The 20013-nt window shown below is 41.9% G+C and overlaps 1 protein-coding gene and 1 long non-coding RNA gene across 3 annotated transcripts in view; both read right to left on the bottom strand.

The window, feature by feature from the left end:
• The window catches only part of KIAA1549L (KIAA1549 like), a 320960-nt gene that overhangs the window by 131902 nt on the left and 169045 nt on the right, over nt 1-20013 (bottom strand). The gene's annotated exons all lie outside the window — the stretch shown is intronic.
• LOC132342288 (uncharacterized) lies at nt 17538-19789 on the bottom strand. The gene is made up of 3 exons (XR_009490603.1): nt 19103-19789; nt 18674-18709; nt 17538-17916 (listed from the first exon to the last, which is right to left on the bottom strand). It is a non-coding gene; the product is annotated as an uncharacterized lncRNA (long non-coding RNA).

Here is a 20013-nt window from a genome sequence, read left to right as displayed (position 1 = left end):
GCTGCTAAGTCACGTCAGTCGTGTCCAACTCTAGTAACCGTAGTGAGATCAAGGAGAACACGAGTGGACATGGCACAAGATACGGCTGAAAAGGTAGTTGATGATCAAACCATCAGAGTGTCACAGACATTAGTTCAAAGATGAGTATGAAGGAACGGAGGTGAAGGTGGGGGGTGTACAGGAGCAAATGTGTTTCAGAACAATCATTCTGGTTACAGGGTGAAGAACAGACTGCACCGCACGAGGCAAGAGTGGCCGACGGGAGACCAATAAGGAAATGCCTGCTGTGGTCCAGGTATGCAATGACAGAAAAGTTGTAAAGAGGAGCTAAGCCACAGTGGGAGATTGAAATGGATAATCCTTCTGGATCCCTTTCAATTCTCAGAGTTCAGGACAATAGATTTTTTTTAATGTGTGTGTTTGTGGTAATCTTTTTTCTAATGGCTGCAAATTCTCCTATATGCCTCTCATTGAGAGGTAGAGTCTACATCCCCTTGGACTTAAGACTGTTCAACCAATTAGAGGGTGACAGAAGTAATGCCATGCGGCCTCTGAAGCTAACATCATAAAAAGCAGCTTGGTCTTTGGAATGTTCCCCTTCATATCCTCCTTTACTATTCCTCCGGGAACCCAAACACTACTCTATGAGCAGCCCAAGCCCTGTGGAGAGATCCAACCCTGTAAGTACTCCAGGCAACAGTCCCAGCTAAGCCAAGCTTCCCAGTCATCTCAGCCCATGGACAGACAAGTGAATGAAAAAGCCTCCGGATAATTCTAGCCCCCAACCATCAGAATCACCATGGTTGTTTGAATCTTCCCTACAGAGGCCCCAGGCATCAAAAAGCAAAGACAAGTCATCCCCACTGTGCTCTGAATTCCTCAAACCATGAGCACAACAAAATAGTTGTTGTTTTCGAGCACTTTGTTTGGGGAGGTATGTTGTGCAGAAATAATAACTGAAGCAGGACAGTGCTGTGTCCCTCACTTCTGGGAGTGAGTTACTATACGCTTGATTAGATTCTTAAAAGGATTCACAAGCCAAAAACTAGTTAAGAAGCCTTCTGCTTTATACACAAGACTTTAGAACTTTGTCTATGCTAATAAAAATATTTCTATATTAATTAAAGAGGCATCATTGAAGGAGAAGAAGGGAAGAAAAAATTTGAGGGGGAAATGAGAGGTAGGTGGTATATATTTAGAAGAAGGAAAAGTAAATTAGAAGTAAGGCAAAACCAAATTACAGAGAGATTGAAACACACTCAAAAGAAGGAAGTGAAGCAGAAGACTGGTGGAGGTGGTGAGTTGGACAGGCTCTAAGGCAACCCCATGCTCCCTCTCTCTCGGTGGTCATGCTTTTGTGTGACCCTTCTCTTGGCACATGAGCAGAACCTGTGACCTGCTTCTAACCAAGAGCCTATGGCAAAGGTGACGTGCTGTCACCCTTGTGATTTCCTTCTTGCTGCTGTTATTTAGTCCCTAAGTCATGTCCAACTCTGCAACCCCATGGACTGTAGCCCACCAGGCTTCTCTGTCTGTGGAATCTCCCAGGCAAGAATACTAGAGTGGGTTGCCATGCCCTCCTCCAGGGGATCTTCCTGACCCAGGGATCAAATCCACATCTCCTGCATTAGCTGGCAGATTCTTTACCACTAAGCCACCAGCTTATAAGCCATACAATTATATCTTGCTAGCAGACTCCCTCTCCTTGATGGACCGATGAGTTAAGGGGCCATACTGAGAAAGCCAGGCTTCCCGGGTGACACTAGTGGTAAAGAGCCCAACTGCCAATGCAGGAGATGCATGTTCAATCTCTGGGTCAGGAAGATCACCTGGAGGAGGAACTCCCATGGAAACTGTGATATCATAAATGTGTGTTGTTTTAAGCTGTAAAGTTTGTGGTAGTTAGTCAACAATCGAAAACTGATACAGGTAGGAAGGAAGGCGCCGTGGAAGGGCATATGGGGCCGTAGGAAGAGGACATGGAGTGTGAGGGCCCATGGCTTAAGCATAGTGTAAAGGATGGTGAGAAGGGGTGATCAAGACAGCAGAAAGGAAGCATGAATTAATATGCTTGGACTATCACAGAGAACAAGCTGTGAAATAAAAAATTCTAACACAGTACCTGAGACGCAGAGGAAGTTATTTGAAAAGAACACAAGGCTTTGCAAGAGCAGAAACAAAGCCACAGCGGCAAATAGCGCCAGACATGCTGGAAGGTTGCTACGAAACAGGTCGTACTCATCTGTTTAAATTCTATTTTCAAGGGGGGAAAAAAGGCACACTAGTCTAATCAAATTACTCAATTCTTACTTTTCTCAGTGAACTCTCACTGATTCTCCAATCTCCCCTTTCCTTATAACATGAGTTATTCTTTGCTGAAAATACGGTAATGGTCTTCAAAAAATGCACAGAAAGCAATGTCCCACACATTACAGAGGGAGATAAAGGCAATTTCGTCTTCCTGCACAAGCCCCAGACTGGCTATCCTTTCTAAACACAAACACCACCCTTTCTAGGAACAAGGAAACATTTACTTTCTGCTTGGACAGCGTTTCCCACAAAGGGACTGGTAATCTCAAGAACTGTAAAGGGAAGTAGTTCAGATGCTTGAGATTTAAGGAGCTTCTGGATGAAGAAAGACAAAGAGCAGAAATCAACTTACGTTGGGAATGAGTGAAAGCAAACAAAGGAAACCCTCAAAATACTGAAGAGTTAACTTGAATCAGTTCTTTCCTTCTCAAGGCACCAAGAATGAGTGATTATACAAATGCTACTCAGCTGACAACTGACACAAACCCATTTTAAACCAAGTTTATCTGAGCCAGGTTTAAATAAAACCATGGCTCTCATGGAGCCTCAGGAAAGTGATGTCACTCCTCTCCAAGTATCAGACGATAATAACAGGCATGAGCTTGCATGCACAGATTAAGTCAAGGGCTTCTGTTGCTCAGCAAGTCTGCAGGAACTCAGTCCCAGAACAGCTGAACTTAGCCTTGAACTAAGAGTCCAGCCAATGCCAATGTGTGTGCTCAGTCGTGTCTGATTCTTTGCGACCCTACAGACTATAGCTCGCCAGACTCCTCTGTCCGTGGGACTTTTCAGGCAAGAATACTGGAATGGGTTGCCATTTCCTCCTCCAGGGGATCTTCCCAACCCAGGGATTAAACCCGCATCTCCTGCGTCTTCTGCATTGTAGGCAGATTCTTTATCCACTGAGCCATCAAGGAAGCCCTGAAGCAGATCACTAACATGGTAAAACATCAAAAGTTAAGAAAATAGCCACATTTGAACATAAAGTCTATCACTGACTAATGTCAAAATGGTGAAAACTACCTCCCTCATCTGGAGAAGGCAATGGCAACCCACTCCAGTACTCTTGCTTGGAAAATCCCATGGACGGAAGAGCCTGGTGGGCTGCAGTCCATGGGGTCGCTAAGAGTCGGACACAACTGAGTCACTTCACTTTCACTTTTCACTTTCCTGCGTTGGAGAAGGAAAGGGCAACCCACTCCAGTGTTGTCTGGAGAATCCCAGGGACGGGGGAACCTGGTGGGCTAATGTCTATGGGGTCGCACAGAGTTGGACACGACTGAAGCGACTTAGCAGCAGCAGCAGCAGCAGCAGCAGCAGCAGCACCTCCCTCATCTCCCCAGATCTCAGAGGCCCACGTGGGAACACCAAGATGCACAATGATGAATTGCTCAGGCCTCTGTCTTCCTGAGGCCCTTGGCACCGCCCGTTTATCATCCTTGGTGCTTATACATAAGATGCAGACCCAGGCTGTGATGCTGCTGCTGCCTGTGCAGGGCACACTCTAACCTCACAGACGCCCCCAGGGTAGAGCAGCGTCTCTGCTGCTGCCACTCCTCACCTGAGCCTCTCTCTTCAGTCCCCAGGGCTGTGTCAGCCTCCTGGTCAGGGCTGTTTCCAGAGCCCTCAGAGTCTGCTACTTACGGAGTGTCCTCAATTCAGGTTCACAGTATTGCTTCCTGGTTTCCTCAAAACCACTCTTGTAACCCAGCCATAACCCTTTTCCAATCAGCACTGTTCCTCTTTCTGCCTGCTGGCAACACAGAGGAGAAGACAGCCCTCCTTAGTTGACCTAACACATGCTGCAGTATGGTTGCATTTATAACCAAGGTCAAGAAATCATCTACTCTGTCCAGCTCCCCACTTCCCAGCAAGTCTGACTCACTGAGCACTTACAGGAAAGCAAGCCTGATCCTCAACAGCTCTTAAATGTAGGGAACTAAGGCAATCAACGAATAAATACCCCAAACTCATCTTCCTTGTATGTCAGAGAAAAACAGCTGCAGCTTCCTACCAGGCCCCACAGTCAGACTGCTGCTCCTGCTACCTCGCTTCAGTCGCGTCCGATCTGTGAGACCCCATAGACATCAGCCCACCAGGCTTCCCCGTCCCTGGGATTCTCCAGGCAAGAACACTGGAGTGGGTTGCCATTTCCTTCTCCAATGCATGAAAGTAAAAAGTGAAAGTGAAGTCGCTCAGTCGTGTCTGACTCTTAGCAACCCCATGGACTGCAGCCTACCAGGATCCTCTGTCCATGGGATTGTCCAGGCAAGAGTACTGGAGTGGGCTGCCATTTCCTTCTCCAGTGCATGAAAGTAAAAAGTAAAAGTGAAGTCGCTCGTTCGTGTCCAACTCTTAGCAACCCCATGGACTGCAGCCCACCAGGCTCCTCCGTCAGACTGCCTGGATTCAAATCCTACTCACTCCTCCATTCACTGTGTGACCTTGGGTGAGGTACTTAACCTCTCTGTGCCTCAGTTTCCTCAACAGACAATCACAGTACCTATTTTATGACACCCACAGTACCATGAAATTGTTTTAAGGATTACAATGAGGTAGCACATGTCAAGTTCTTAGAACAGTGCCAGGCACACACTGCTAGCTATTATTATTATTATCTGTTGAGTTCTGGGTAGGCATGGATGTACTCAGAAGCCACCTCAGGGGACCTGAACACTAGTCATAACTTAAAATGCCTTCAAATCATGTACTGTTACGACTCCACATAACTGTGGAACTGCTTATAGTTTGTATAATACTGTCACACCCTCATCCCACCTTGTTCCTCACAGTCCCTGTTATTACCCTCATTTTACAGGTGGAGAAACCAAGGTTCAGGGAGGTCAAGTGCTGCCTTGGTTAAGGTCATGTTGAGAGTTACCTTATAGCCACACACGACTCCACCCCCTTGACCTCAGATCCAGGGCTCTCTATTCCACATGGGAAAAGGTAAGTCTCCCTCCTTCTCCAGGTCTAGGGTGGACTCCATCCTCCCAGGAGGACCTGCAACAGACTGCAACCCACACAGTAGCTGCCCCTTCCTGTCTGATGATGAGTCTGTCTCCTGGGTGCCTCTTCAACAAACATTACTGAGCACCACTCTAAATCATTGCGACCTGTCAAGCTTCGATACCCAGAAGGTCAAAAGAGATGGATTAAGCATCATTGCTATGCTGAAGCATCCACCCCTCACCCTGAAGTCCTGTTTGGTGCCTGGGATATTCTTGCCTAAGATGATTTCTCTTGGGGCTTTTTAAAACGAAATGCGCCAGTTAATAGAATCAAATTGCCATTCCTTGAAGTGATGCCAGCAAAGAGAAAGTTCTGTTTACTTCTTCAACAGAAGCATTTTAACTTTCAAAGATCTTTCACAGCTGTTTTCTTCTTCTTTTCTTTAAGTTTATTGCTTTCAAATCTTTGTAAAACAGGTTTAAAAATAAAGTTGATCTTCCCCCTTTATAGCAGTAATAAATTTCACTGTTTTTTCAAAATCCTTGATCTATGTGATCATTATAGAATATTCAGAAAATGGAAGATGGAAAAGTAGAAGACAAGCTAAAATAACCCCATGCTACCCTCAGCCTTCTCCAAGTACATGTCCAGTTAATCAAGAAAACCAGGATTCATACTGTGGTGAGTTGTACTTATGGACTTTTTTCTTGGAAAAGCTTGGGTTTGCTCAGTTTTCAGACCTATGATTACACTGCACATCCAAATTTGCACCTGCTTCTTGTCTATTATAGCATTGTATTAAGGCATGTTTCCATATTGGATAAGGCTCTAATTATTTCCACTAAGATGTGATATCATAATTTGTTTAACCATCCCCTAACTGTTAGGATACAGGTTGTTCATAAATTTTCAGTATTATAAACAAAGGCCTCATCGCCTTCCAATTCTGTCATCACTGCCCGTGTGTAGCAGATGGGACAGACACGATGACCTCCTCTTATGGACTAGGACACCACACATATAGAAGAACATCTGCATCAAGAGAAATAAATCAATGAGACTTGGAATTTCTCTCCTCCCCCTACACCTTAGCATCCTTCTGATCTCTCAGATAGGGTCATTTATAAGTTTAAAAACCTCATGATGGCCTAACTCCATGACAGAAAACACAATGAACCACCAGTAACTGACCTTCACCAGTATAACTGACCTTCTCCAATAACTGACCAGTAATTAGGACAACCTTAACTGGCAAACCTTTCCAAATTTTCGTATTTTTTTAGCATTTCACTCTAATGACCTCAAGGGAGGTTGAGACCATTTAAATCCATTAGGCAAGAAATACTGGAGATCTAGGGCTGCCCAGGTGGCTCAGTGGGTAAAGTATCCACCTGCGATGCAGGAGACGTGGGTTTGATCCCTGGGTCGGGAAGATCCCCTGGAGGGGAAAATGGCTACACTCCAGTACTCTTCCCTGGAGAATCCCATGGACAGAGGAGCCTGAAGGGATACAGTCCATGGGGTCACAAAGAGAAGGACACGACTGAAGTGACTCAGCACACAATACCCATGCATGCACTGGAGATCTAGGGAATTCTGTACCTAAAGAAACGCAGAAACAGGAACTTAGTTCAGTTCAGTTCAGTAACTCAGTCTTGTCTGACTCTTTACGACCTCATGGACTGCAGCTCGCCAGACATCCCTGTCCTTCGCCAACTCCCAGAGTTTACTCAAACTCATGTCCATTGAGTTAGTGATGCCATCCAACCATATTATCCCCTGTCATCCCCTTCTCTTCCTGCTTTCAATCTTTCCCAGCATCAGGGTCTTTTCAAGTGAATCAGTTCTTCATCTGGTGGCCAAAGTATTGGAGTTTCAGCTTCAGCATCTGTCCTTCCAATAAATATTCAGGACTAATTTCCTTTAGGATGGACTGGTTGGATCTCCTTGCAGTCCAAGGGACTCTCAAGAGTCTTCTCCAACACCACCATTCAAAAGCATCAATTTTTCAGTGCTCAACTTTCTTTATAGTCCAACTCACATCCATACATGGCTACTGGAAAAACCATAGCTTTGACTAAATGGACCTTTGCTGGCAAAGTAATGTCTCTGCTTTTTAATATACTGTCTAGGTTGGTCATAACTTTTCTTCCAAGGAGCAAGTGTCTTAATTTCATGGCTGCAGTCACCACCTGCAGTAATTTTTGGAGCCCCCAAAATAACGTCTGTCACTGTTTCCACTGTTTTCCCATTTATTTACCATGAAACAATAGGACCAGATGCCATGATCTTAGTTTTCTGAATGTTGAGCTTTAAGCCAACTTTTCCACTCTCCTCTTTCACTTTCATCAAGAGGCTCTTTAGTTCTTTTTCGCTTTCTGCCATAAGTCTGGTGTCATCTGAATATCTGAGGTTATTGATATTTCCCCTGGCAGTCTTGACTCCAGCTTGTGCTTCATCCAGTCCAGCATTTCTCATGATGTACTCTGCATATAAGTTAAATAAGCAGGGTAACAATATACAGCCTTGACAGTCACATGGACCACAGCCTTATCTAATTCAATGAAACTATGAGGCATGCCGTGTAGGGCCACCCAAGATGGACGGGTCATGGTGGAGAGTTCTGACAAAACGTGGTCCACTGGAGAAAGAAATGGCAAACCACTTCAGTATTCTTGCCTGAGAACCTCATGAACAGTATGAAAAGGCAAAAAGATAGGACATGGAAAGATGAACTCCCCACCTTGGTAGGTGCCCAATATGCTACTGGAGATCAGTGGAGAAATAACTCCAGAATGAATGAAGGGATGGAGCCAAAGCAAAAACAAAACCCAGTTGTGGAAGTGACTGGTGATGGAAGTAAAGTCCAATGCTATAAAGACCAATATTACATAGGAACCTGGAATGTCAGGTCCATGAATCAAGGCAAATTGGAAGTGGTCAAACAGGAGATGGCAAGAGTAAATGTTGACATTCTAGGAATTAGCGAACTAAAATGGACTGGAATGGGCGAATTTAACTCAGATGACCATTATATCTACTACTGTGGGCAAGAATCCCTTAGAAGAAATGGAGTAGCCATCATAGTCAACAAAAGAGTCCAAAATGCAGTACTTAAATGCAATCTCAAAAACAACAGAATGATCTGTTAGTCTCCAAGGCAAACCATTCAATATCACAGTAATCCAAGTCTATGCCCCAATCAATAATGCTGAAGAAGCTGAAGCTGAACAGTTCTATGAAGACCTACAAGACCTTCTAGAACTAACACCCAAAAAAGATGTCCTTTTCATTATAGGGGACTGGAATGCAAAAGTAAGAAGTCAAGAAACACCTGGAATAACAAGCAAATTTGGCCTAGGAGTACAGAATGAAGCAGGGCAAAGACTAACAGAGTTTTGCCAAGAGAAGCACTGGTCATAGCAAACAGCCTCTTCCAACAACACAAGAGAAGATTCTACACATGGACTCACCAGATGGTCAATACCAAAATCAGATTGATGTATTCTTTGCAGCCAAAGATGGAGAAGCTCTATACAGTCAGCAAAGACAAGACCAGGAGCTGACTGTGGCTCAGATTATGAACTCTTTACTGCCAAATTCAGACTTAATTTGAAGAAAGTAGGGAAAACCACTAGACCATTCAAGTATGACCTAAATCAAATCCATTATGATTATAAAGTGGAAGTGACAAATAGAGTCAAGGGGTTAGATCTCATAGAGTGCTTGAAGAACTATGGATGGAGGTTCATGACATTTTATAAGAGGCAGTGATCGAGACCACCCCCAAGAAAAAGAAATGCAAAAAAGGCAAAATGATTGTCTGAGGAGGTCTTACAAATAGCTATGAAAAGAAGAAAAGCGAAAGGCAAAGGAGAAAATGAAAGATATACCCATTTGAATGAAGAGTTACAAAGAATAGCAAAGAGAGATAAGAAAGCGTTCCTCAGTGATCAGTGCAAAGAAATAGACAAAAACAACAGAATGGGAAAGGAGATCTCTTCAAGAAAATTAGAGATACCAAGGGAACTTTTCATGCAAAGAAGGGCACAATAAAGGACAGAAATGGTATAGGCCTAACAGAAACAGAAGATATTAAGAAGAGGTGGCAAGAATACACAGAACTATACAAAAAAGATATTCATGATCCAGATAGTTACAATAGTGTGATCACTCACCTACAGCTAGACATCCTGGAATTCGAAGTCAAGTGGGCCTTAGAAAGCATCACTACAAACAAAGCTAGTGGAGGTCATGGAATTCCAGTTGAGCTATTTCAAATCCTAAAAGATGATGCTGTGAAAGTGCTGCACTCAATATGCCAGCAAATTTGGAAAACTCAGCAGTGGCCACAGGACTGGAAAAGGGCAGTTTTCACTCCAATCCCAAAGAAAGGTAATGCCAGAGAATGGTCAAACTACTGCACAATTGCACTCATCTCAGATGCTAGCAAAGTAATGCTCAAAATTCTCCAAGCTAGGCTTCAACAGTATGTGAACTGTGAACTTCCAAATGTTCAAGCTGGATTTAGAAAAGGCAGAGAAACCAGAGATCAAATTGACAACATCTGTTGGATCATTGAAAAAGCAAGAGAGTTCCAGAAAAACATCTACTTCTGTTTTATTGATTATGCCAAAGCCTTTGACTGTGTGGATCACAACAAATTGTGGAAAATTCTGAAAGAGATAGGAATACCAAACCACCTGACCTGCCTCCTGAGAAATCTGTATGCAGGCCAAGAAGCAACAGTTAGAACTGGACATGGAACAACAGACTGGTTCCAACAGGAGCTTAGAGAGTTGAGCAAAAAGACAACATATTACTAGTCTTCCCCATGTTGAAAGGTTTCAATGTAAACCCTTCCTAAGAGACAGTCCCATAATTAAGATGTACTATTCCCACAACTCTTTATTTTTAGCTCTATAGGAGTACTTTTCCCTTTCTGCTTAGTATTACAGCCAGTTATCTCAATTATTAGCTCATTACTTTACCATTTATCTCACAAGCACGCATTGAATGCTTTATCTGATTGTCTTACAAAGATGAACAAACTGTAATCTCACTGGTAAGGTGGCTTAGGAGGAGGGGCCTGCAGACATAGCAGCTGATGGCCTTGTTCTAGCTGTGTAAACTTAGGCAAGTGATGTACCTCTCTGGCCTGTTTCCTCCTTTCTAGGATGAAGATGGTAATAATTGCTGTCTCGCAGGCTGTTTTGAGGCTTAAAGGCATTGATCCATGTAGAGTATTTGAAATGTATCCTGGGGGCATTGGAGAAGGAAATGGCAACCCACTCCAGTGTTCTTGCCTGGAGAATCCCAGGGACGGGGGAGCCTGGTGGGCTGCCATCTATGGGGTCGCACAGAGTTGGACACGACTGAAGTGACTTAGCAGCAGCAGTAACTTCTCCCCTGGAAAAGGAAATGGCAACCCACTCCAGTATCCTTACCTGGAGAATCCCATGGACGGAGGAGCCTGATAGGCTATAGTCCACGGGGTCGCAAAGAGTCGGACACGACTGAGTGACTTTTTACTTTACTTTTACTTTATGTGATTAGCAGTCAAAATGTTACTTGTTTTGATTATCATCAAGGGGCACAAACTCCAGCTGAGAGGTTTCAGGGATATACGTTTTTTCTGAACTATGATAAAAATAAATTCTTATACTCTCACTTTTCTGGGTAAACGTAGTCTGTCTTCTCAGGAATAGTTCTCGTTTCTTACAATGAATCTCTTTTATCCGGCCATAATTCTCCAACGAGTACCTGAGCAATCCATCTGGCTTTCTTAGCTTTAGTCAGATTCACAAAGCTTCTGCATTAGATGTCTCCCCTGAAGTCAACATATTTCCACAGTCAAGAATGTGGTTTTGAAGATGATTAATTCAGCATGGTTTCAAAATGAACACTTTCCCAATAAGATTCCTTACAAATCCAACTACAGCTATAGCTGAGATGCTAAGAAGAAGGCAGAGACAGAACAAGAGCAACTCATATATTTATATCAAATTTTAAAATTAATAATTTATGTATTTATTAATACTTAATCCACTCCAGTATTCTTACCTGGGAAACCCTATGGACAGAGGACACTGGTGGGCTCAAAATCCATGGGGTTACTAGAGTCAGACATGACTTAGCAACTAAACAACAATTCACTTAATATATGAGAAAAAAATTGATAACCAATATTAAACCAAAAATGAAAAATTCAAACAGACAAATTAATACACAAAAAGTGAGCCACTATGAAAAAAGGCACCCGAACTAGATATATTCAGGTGAGAGATATCTAACTTTAAAAAACTTAAAAAAAACAAACAGGTAATTCTAACATTATTAAACTAACTCAGGCCTTTGAAATATATGAAAATGTCCCCACTTGTTTTATGAAATCAGTAATGCCTTAACACCAAAATCCAATAAAGATATATTAAACAAATAAACACCGATCAAAATATGTAAATGAATACAGGGAAGCCAAGCAAAAATGTGTATATGTGGGGGACAGGAAGAACATAACAGTGAAAAATAGAAATCTATGTGCACACCAAGATAGATTTATATTAAAATTATGTATATATATAAAGTATATAATACATAAGAATTAATAAATACTAAAATTGTATAAGGTTTTGTGATAGTCAACATAAACACACTCACAAGTATATGCACAAAACACCCATACACACAAAAGGAGAATGTTAAACTCTTCCCTGAATTTAAAGACCAGATATTATGACTGTAGGCAAACTCTGGACTCAATGTTTTCCACCTCAACTCTGTACCATCTGCCTTGTAGTTCATGATAGGCAGAGTCCTTCTCATTCATGTTGTATCTCATAGGATATTTTGTTAAATTTATATGAAAATAATACTACAGATATCTAGACAACTCAACATTCTCTAAAACTGAGAAAAAAGCAAAGATAAGGCTTCCTGGGTAACTCAGCAGTTAAGAATCTGCCTGCCAATGCAGGAGACTCAGGAGACGCAGGTTTGATCCGTGGATTGGGGAAAACTCCTGGAGAAGGAAATGGCAACCCATTCCAGTATTCTTGCCTGGAAAATCCCATGGACACGCGAGCCTGGCGGGTTACAGTCCATGTGGTCGCAAAGATTCAGACATGTCTTAGCAACCAAATAACAACCATGTTCCAACATCTGTTCCAATAAATACTGGTCCCATGCAAGGATTTGAGGGAAAAAAAGATTCTTTATTCAAAAATGTTCAGGACATTTCTCTAAAAAGGACATACAGATGGCCAATAGGCACATGAGAAGATGTTCAACATCAGTAGTTATTAGAGAAATGCAAATCAAAACTACAATGAGATATCACCTCACACCAGTCAGAATGGTTATCATCAAAAAATTCATTCACAAACAATAAATGCTGGAAAGGATGTGGAGAGAAGGGAACCCTCCTGCACTGTTGGTGGGAATGTAAACTGGTACAGGTAGTATGGAGAACAGTATGGAGGTTCCTTAAATAACTAAAAATAGAGCTACCATATGACCCTGCAATCCCCACTCCTGGGCACATATCCAGAGAAAAACAAAAAGATACATGCATCCCAATGTTCATTGCAACACTGTTTACAATGGCCAAGACATGGAAATAACCTAAATGTCCATTGACAGAGGAATGGATAGAGAAGATGTGGTGCACATACATACACATATAAGTGAAGTGAAGTGAAAGTCGCTCAGTCATGCCCAACTCTTTGTAACCCCATGGACTATACAGTCCATAGAATTCTCCAGGCCAAAATACTGGAGTGTGTGGCCTTTCCCCTCTCCAGGGGATCTTCCCAACCCAGGGATCGAATCCAGGTCTCCCACATTCCAGGCGGATTCTTTACCAGCTTAGCCACAAGAGAAGCCCAATATATATATATTAAAAAGAATGAAATAAGGCCATTTTCAGCAATGTGGATGGACCTAGAGAGTGTCATGCTGAGTGGAGTAAGTCAGAGAAGGAGAAATATCATATGACATCCCTTATATATAGAATATAAAAAGAAATGATACAAATGCACTTACTTACAAAACAGAAGCAGACTCACAGACTTAGACAACTAACTCATGGCTGCCAGGGGGAAGAGATAGCTAAGGACTCTGGGAAGGTCATGTACACACTGCTACATTTAAAATGGATAACCAACAAAACCCTATTGTATAGCACTTGGAACTCTGCTCAATGTTATGTGCCAGCCAGGATGGGAGAGTTTGAGGGGAGAACGGATGCATGTGTATGTATGGCTGAGTCCCTTCACTGTTTACCTGAAACTATCATAACATTGTTAATTGGCATTACCCTGATACAAAATATTTTTGGTGTTAAAAAAATTTTTTTTAGAGAGAGAGAGAAAAAAGAAGTATCAGTGGCAAAAAAAAAAAGAAGTTCAGAAAATTTCTTGTGGGAGATTCCCAGATTTACAGACAAGTACACTGAAGATTTTGAAAAGTGTGTAATAAGCAAAAGTTCTGTTTCATCTGAAGCGAAGTATTAATCGCTGTCGTGTCAACTCTTTGCGACCCCATGGACTGTAGCCCTCCAGGTTCCTCCGTCCATAGAATTCTCCAGGCAAGAATAATGGAGTGGGTAGCCATTCCCTTCGCCAGGGGATCTTCCTGACCCAGGGATCAAATCTGGGTTTCCTGCATTGAAGTCAGATTCTTTACCGTAAAATACTAAAGCTAGTTGACTGTGGAATTTTTCTTCTTCTTTTTTTTTTTTACCTGATACCAGTTAATAAACCCAACTGAAGAACACTTTGATGGAATCCCAGCTTAGATCATTGCAGAATTTAAAGTTGTTGCCCTTGAGCAATTTCAGACAGAGAGAAAAACCGAAGAGAAACTGACGGGTGGACTGAATTCATTAAGGAATCAGAAAACAAACTCTTGGTCATTATATAGCTGACAGATTCTGTTTGCTTGTTTCACAGTGTATGTTATCAGACTTATTCGCAAACTCCTTTATTGATGCACATCACTGAGATAACACAAACATGAGCACTAGGAAATCAGTAAAGTGCTGTCACTAATGGAAAGGACCCTCATTATTATACTGATTGGCTCTAATGCCTTCCTGGGGCATTAAGTTAGGTAAAATAATAATATCAATAACTTGATTGTTTTCCCCTCTGACACGAGACATATTTTAAAAAATGAATGCTCTACTGGAAAAGGCTGTGTGATGCTTCATGGATACTGATGTTTTTCTTACAATGAGACACTAAAAACCTACAAGTATCTATGTGGAGACCACAGAAGCAGAATAAGTTGCCAATATTAATACAAATATTATTACCGACTCAATTCATAGTCATTGATGTCACTGATTTAGGCATATGTTTACTGCAGATGTCTAACTTCATTAATGTGAATATCTCTATTTTAGGATTTATTCAGATTCTTAAAGAAGAAATTATAGATCAATTCTATCAGGACTGAAAAACAATCAAACCAATTGCCTCTAAGACAGAAAAGAAAATCTTTATTCTAAGTAAAGAATTTTCATGTGCTTTGTAGAAGCACCAAAATTCAAAAACATAGCCAACATTGTCATAGAACATCATTTCCATTCATAGTTGATTTGCCTTTAGTGTTTATACAAGTGACCTTATCAAGATAGCATTTTTTTTAATGCTGTGATTTAGACATTTCTAACTGAGACCACATTTTCTCTCATTTGGGATAAAATCATAAGATCTATCTAAATTTAAAGACTAAATTTAAATTTATTTCACCAACAGATTTTCCAGTGCTATCTCTTAATACCTTGGCTTACCAAATAATAAACAAAATCATTAGACACGATTTTTCAGTATTGGCAATGGGACTTTCCTTTATCCTTCCAGTCTCCTACAGGCCAATCTGTGGCTAGCAACCAAGTTTAGAGGTGTGTGGACCAAAGAAGAGGTGCCCACAACAGGCAACCAGAATGCTGGTACTCTCTACACCTGGCCTACCCAATAAATTAGATCTCACTCTTCTCCAGGAGAAGCTAGGACTGACTGAGTACACACCAGTTGGCGGGAGGCAGGGAGGAGATGCTGTGTTTCTGCCTGATTGCCACCTACCTGAAAGACAAGAGTCAACAAAGTGTCCTACCACAGGGGCTTCCCTGGTGGTCCAGTGGCTAAGACTCCAAGCTCCCAATGAAGGGGGCCCAGGTTCAATCCCTGGTCAGGGAATCCACATGCCACAACTAAGAGTTTGAATGCTGCAACTAAAGACCCCACGTGCCACAATTAAGACCCAGCACAGTCGAACAAAATTAATAAATATTATAATATCCTATAAAACCACAGCATGAAACTTACCATTTCTATTACATTCATTCAATACATCTGCTGAGTATCTGAGGTATGCCAGACCCTAGCACTTACTGGACATTTTCTACAGTCCAACAAAATATCTGAACTGAACAAGGCAGGATTTCATCCCTTCCTGCCTGTTTGAGGCAGGACATGGGTCTCCTGTCCTTGGATTAGGAGATACACCATCTGCTCCCCTGGTTCTCAGGTCTTTGAATTCTGCCTCAAATTATTCCATGGGTTTCCCTGTGGGTCTCTAGATTTCCAGGTAGTAGAACTTCTCAACCTTCATAAACACATGAGCCAAATCCTCATATTAATCTCCTTTCGTATGTATTTGTGTGTGTGTTCACCAATTGCCTCTCTGGGTCTAAAGGACAATCCTCCATTTTGGGTGTCAAGATTTTCTTTTCTATATGATAGCAGGTGTAGCTATAGTTTTGTTCATACCCTTACTTGACAAAATTAAAAGTTCACCAATCTAAACTAGACTTCCAAACATCTTCATTTTACTAGTCCACGAGTTCTCCAAGTCTGAAAATCAATGATCTACCTTTTTGGAAAAAGATCTGAGGTTTCCTTCCATAGTTAAGTATCACTGAGAAATGGATTTCACACCTGTTACTGCTGGGGTGTGTGTGTGTGTGTGTATGTGTGTGTTTAGAGGTGGGCAGGGAGGAAATTCGAGGAGAGTCTGACAATGAAGCAGCAGCCTCTACAGAACTTTCTGATGCTAAGGGTTGGAATGGGCTAGTCTGAATGACCAAGGGAAAACCACAAAAATGAAGACTTTTTAAGGAATGGAAAACTATCTCTCCTTGTCTGGTGGCCCATAAAGAAAGAACAGCTCTCCTGAAGTCACAAGTTTATCTAGCTTGTGATTTTCCATGCTTCTTGCTCCAGGATCAATATACAGTTTCTTGAACTTAAAAACACACACTATTATCTGCAGAATAAATAACATACAATTCCCTCTTCTACCCTGAATTGTTAACACTATTATTTTCACAGTAAACAACTGTTAGAACCATTACCAGTGAAATAGTAGCATGTTTTGTTGATTCTTTACAAATACCAAGAGAAATTAAATGTTTCTTGTGGCACACTGGTTGGGCTGTAAATGACCTGTAATTGAGCCTGAAATCCTGGCTTTTTTCAAAAATAGAAATAATCAATGATAAATACATGTCATATAGAAATCAACATCTCTATTACAGAGACTTCATTAAAATCTATTTCCTCTCAAACTATGTTGAATATTGAGTGATTTTTAATAATTTTATTTATTTATTATTTTGGCTATGCTGGGTCTTTGTTGCTGTGAAGGCTTTGCTCCGGTTGTGGCAAGCAGGGGCTACTCTCCAGGTGCGGTGCACACACAGGCTTCTCATTGCAGTGGCTTCTGCTGTTGCAGAGCACAGGCTCTAGGGCACACTGGGTTCAGGAGGTGCGGCTCAAGGGCTCAGCAGGTGCAGTCTGCGGGCTCCAGAGCACAGGTTCAATAGCCATGGCACACGGGCTTCGTTTCTTTGCGGCATGTGGGGTCTTCCCAGAACAGGGATTGAGCCTGTAATCTCCTGCACTGGCAGGCAGATTCTTCACCACTGAGCCACTGGGGAAGCTCTGAATAATGAATAATTTAATTCTAAACCTATTTCAGAAGGATGAATTTGTTGGCTAAATTGCTTGAATGGTAAGAGACACACCTTTATTCAGAGTTCTGAAACTTTGGTTATTTTTCATACCAACCTACATCAAGTAGTTCCCATCTTCAAAACATTCAGTCTCTATAAGAATGAATTCCCCAAGAAAAAGTGCTACAGGTAAAAATACATAATTTAAATCAGTGCCAGAAGAACTACTGGGGAAAAAAAGAAAATTAATAACAAAGGTGAAGATTATTTAATAGCTTTAATTACAACTTTAGAGAATTTTAATAGTGCTGAACAATGAAAGTAACTTTATAATATCAAAACAAATAGAAAGCAAAAGAATAACTTTATTCTGTGAATACAAAAGCCAGAGAATGTTGCAGCTCCTGGGCTTACTTAAAGCCACTATATGGACAAATAGATAACTTTGCTTGAAAGCCATTAACAGAACAGAGTAACACAAAGTATTCTCTGATATGTACTCGACTCTGGTGTGATCTTATCTATTTCAATGAACTCAAAGATAATATTAATGTACAACAAAGGTCATATTTGGGGGAAGTAGCAAAACATCACACATGGGCCAGGGCATCTGGATTCTAGCCATGGTTCTCCCACCTTCTTCCTTTTAGATGTGAAGTAAATCACTTTTTCTGCCTGGGTCCCAGGTTCCTCCTCTGTAACATGAGAGCACAAAATTGATCCATCTAGTGCACGCAGTCGCTTCAGTCGTGTCTGACTCTTTGTGACCCTATGGACCACCAGGCTCCTCTGTCCAAGGGATTCTCCAGGCAAGAATACTGGAGTGGGTTGCCATGCCCTTCTCCAGGGGATTTTCCCAACCCAGGGATCGAACCCATGTCTCATGTCTCCTGCAAGCAGGTTCTTTATCACTAGCGCCACCTGGGAAGCCCTGATCATCTAGGTGGTGGTGGCTGTTAAGTAGCTAAGTCATGTCCGACTCTTGCAACCCCATGGACTGTAGCCTGCCAGGCTCCTCTGTCCGTGGGATTCTCGAGGCAAGAATACCACAGTGGGTTGCCATTTCCTTCTCCAGATCATCTAGAAGAGCCCATTAATTAATGGCATGATTCAAGCTAGGAAATTATTTTTTAAATAATTTTATCACCCTAGACATGTATTTGGAGAAGGAAATGGCAACCCACTCCAGTACCCTTGCCTGGAAAATCCCATGGACAGAGGAGTGTGGTAGACTACAGTCCATGGGGTCACAAAGAGTTGGACATGACTGAGCGACTTCACTTTCACTTTCAGACATGCATTAATCTTATTCAACAGTAACAAAAAACTTTTGTTATTCCTTTTGGGTCTCTTTTAATCTCTAGATTCTGCCCTCCATTCCTTTTGTGACCTTACAATTTGTCACCTGGGCCTTGAACCTGCAGAGTTCCCACGTTCTGGATGGGTCAGTACCTACTCATGGTGCAGTTCAGCATGCTCCTCTGTCCTCTGCAGAAGCAAATGACAGTTGGCTTCAGAAATAAAAGTATTTAAATCTTCACTTTTATTACCTTATGTTATTTTTTAAATGGGAAGTAAATATTAATAACAACAACAAAAGCATTTAAAGGCAGTCTTTATGGACTTTAACCCGACCTCCCTCATTCACCTAGAACATCCCTCTTTTCCGAGGAGAAATAAAGTGTATGGGCAGATTCTCAACCAATACCAAGGATTCTTTTCTCCTAGGAAGCCAGCTCTAGACTCCTATGGATTAGAGATAGACATTTTCTCCCCAGTCTGGTCTTAGGAAAAGTTTCTTTTCATCCCTCTACTTCCATCTGTCTCTTTTCTAGACCTACAGCTCTCCTACCTCAAGGCTGTTACAGAAGGTGGCCTTACCACACGGAGCCTGCCATCAATACCTATTCCAGGAGGCAGGCTTTCAGCAGAAACATTGAAATATGCTACCTCAGAAGTATAAACTCATCTCTCTGGGGGAAGTGCACTCCAGAAGGCAACTTAAAAAACATCACCCAGCAGGAAAGGCAGAAAGGGAGAGAAATATGTTTCCCAGCATTGTCGTCGAGGAAACAATTCTGCCACCAGCCATTCCAGCTGCATCATCTGCAAAACTGAGTGTTCCGTAGGCAGAGCAGATGTTCCAAAGCTGTGTCGTTTGTAAATATAGACGAGAAATGTGAATTGAAGATGTGACCTCACTCAATATCATATTTGAGGGTAACAGCAATTAGGAACATTGACTATAATTTGAGCTGAGAATGCAGAGATCTTTTTTCAGACCAAATATAACTTCAGAAAACATATTTTCAAAAAGTAAAATGACGCTCACTGTTGCCTGCCACCACACAGTCACAAAGCAAGCCGGTCTAATTCTGAAGCTCTCAGACAAATGTGGCCGATTCCACATCTTTGCTAAAAGAACTGTCAATTCTTCGGCTACAGGAGAAATTAAAGGCTGGGTTGGATGGAGGTCAGGAAGTAAACAGTTTCGGTAAAAGAATGAATGGGAAGAAAAGGGCAGAAGGAGGCTTTTTTTTTTTCCAAAGTTTCAGGGAATTAGGAATAACAGCTTCACACATCCCATTCCTCTAAGGAAAGTAAAAGGAAGAAAAATTGGTAGACATTTGAGCCTTGATTTCTTGCTTGGAGATGGCTAATTGGTCACATCTCAAAGGTGGGCTGCCTCCAGCTGATTTGTAGTAGTGGCTGCCTGGACTGTGAAGGACTCTAAGCACAGTCCTGGATCAGCAGGGAGGCATGCTGGGATCAATTAGTAATGTCTGCTACAG

This window comes from Bos taurus, chromosome 15 (genome assembly GCF_002263795.3).
Source record: "Bos taurus isolate L1 Dominette 01449 registration number 42190680 breed Hereford chromosome 15, ARS-UCD2.0, whole genome shotgun sequence".
NCBI classification, from domain to species: Eukaryota; Metazoa; Chordata; class Mammalia; order Artiodactyla; family Bovidae; genus Bos; species Bos taurus.
Note: the sequence above shows the minus strand (reverse complement) of the source record. Positions and strands in the feature narration are given on the sequence as shown.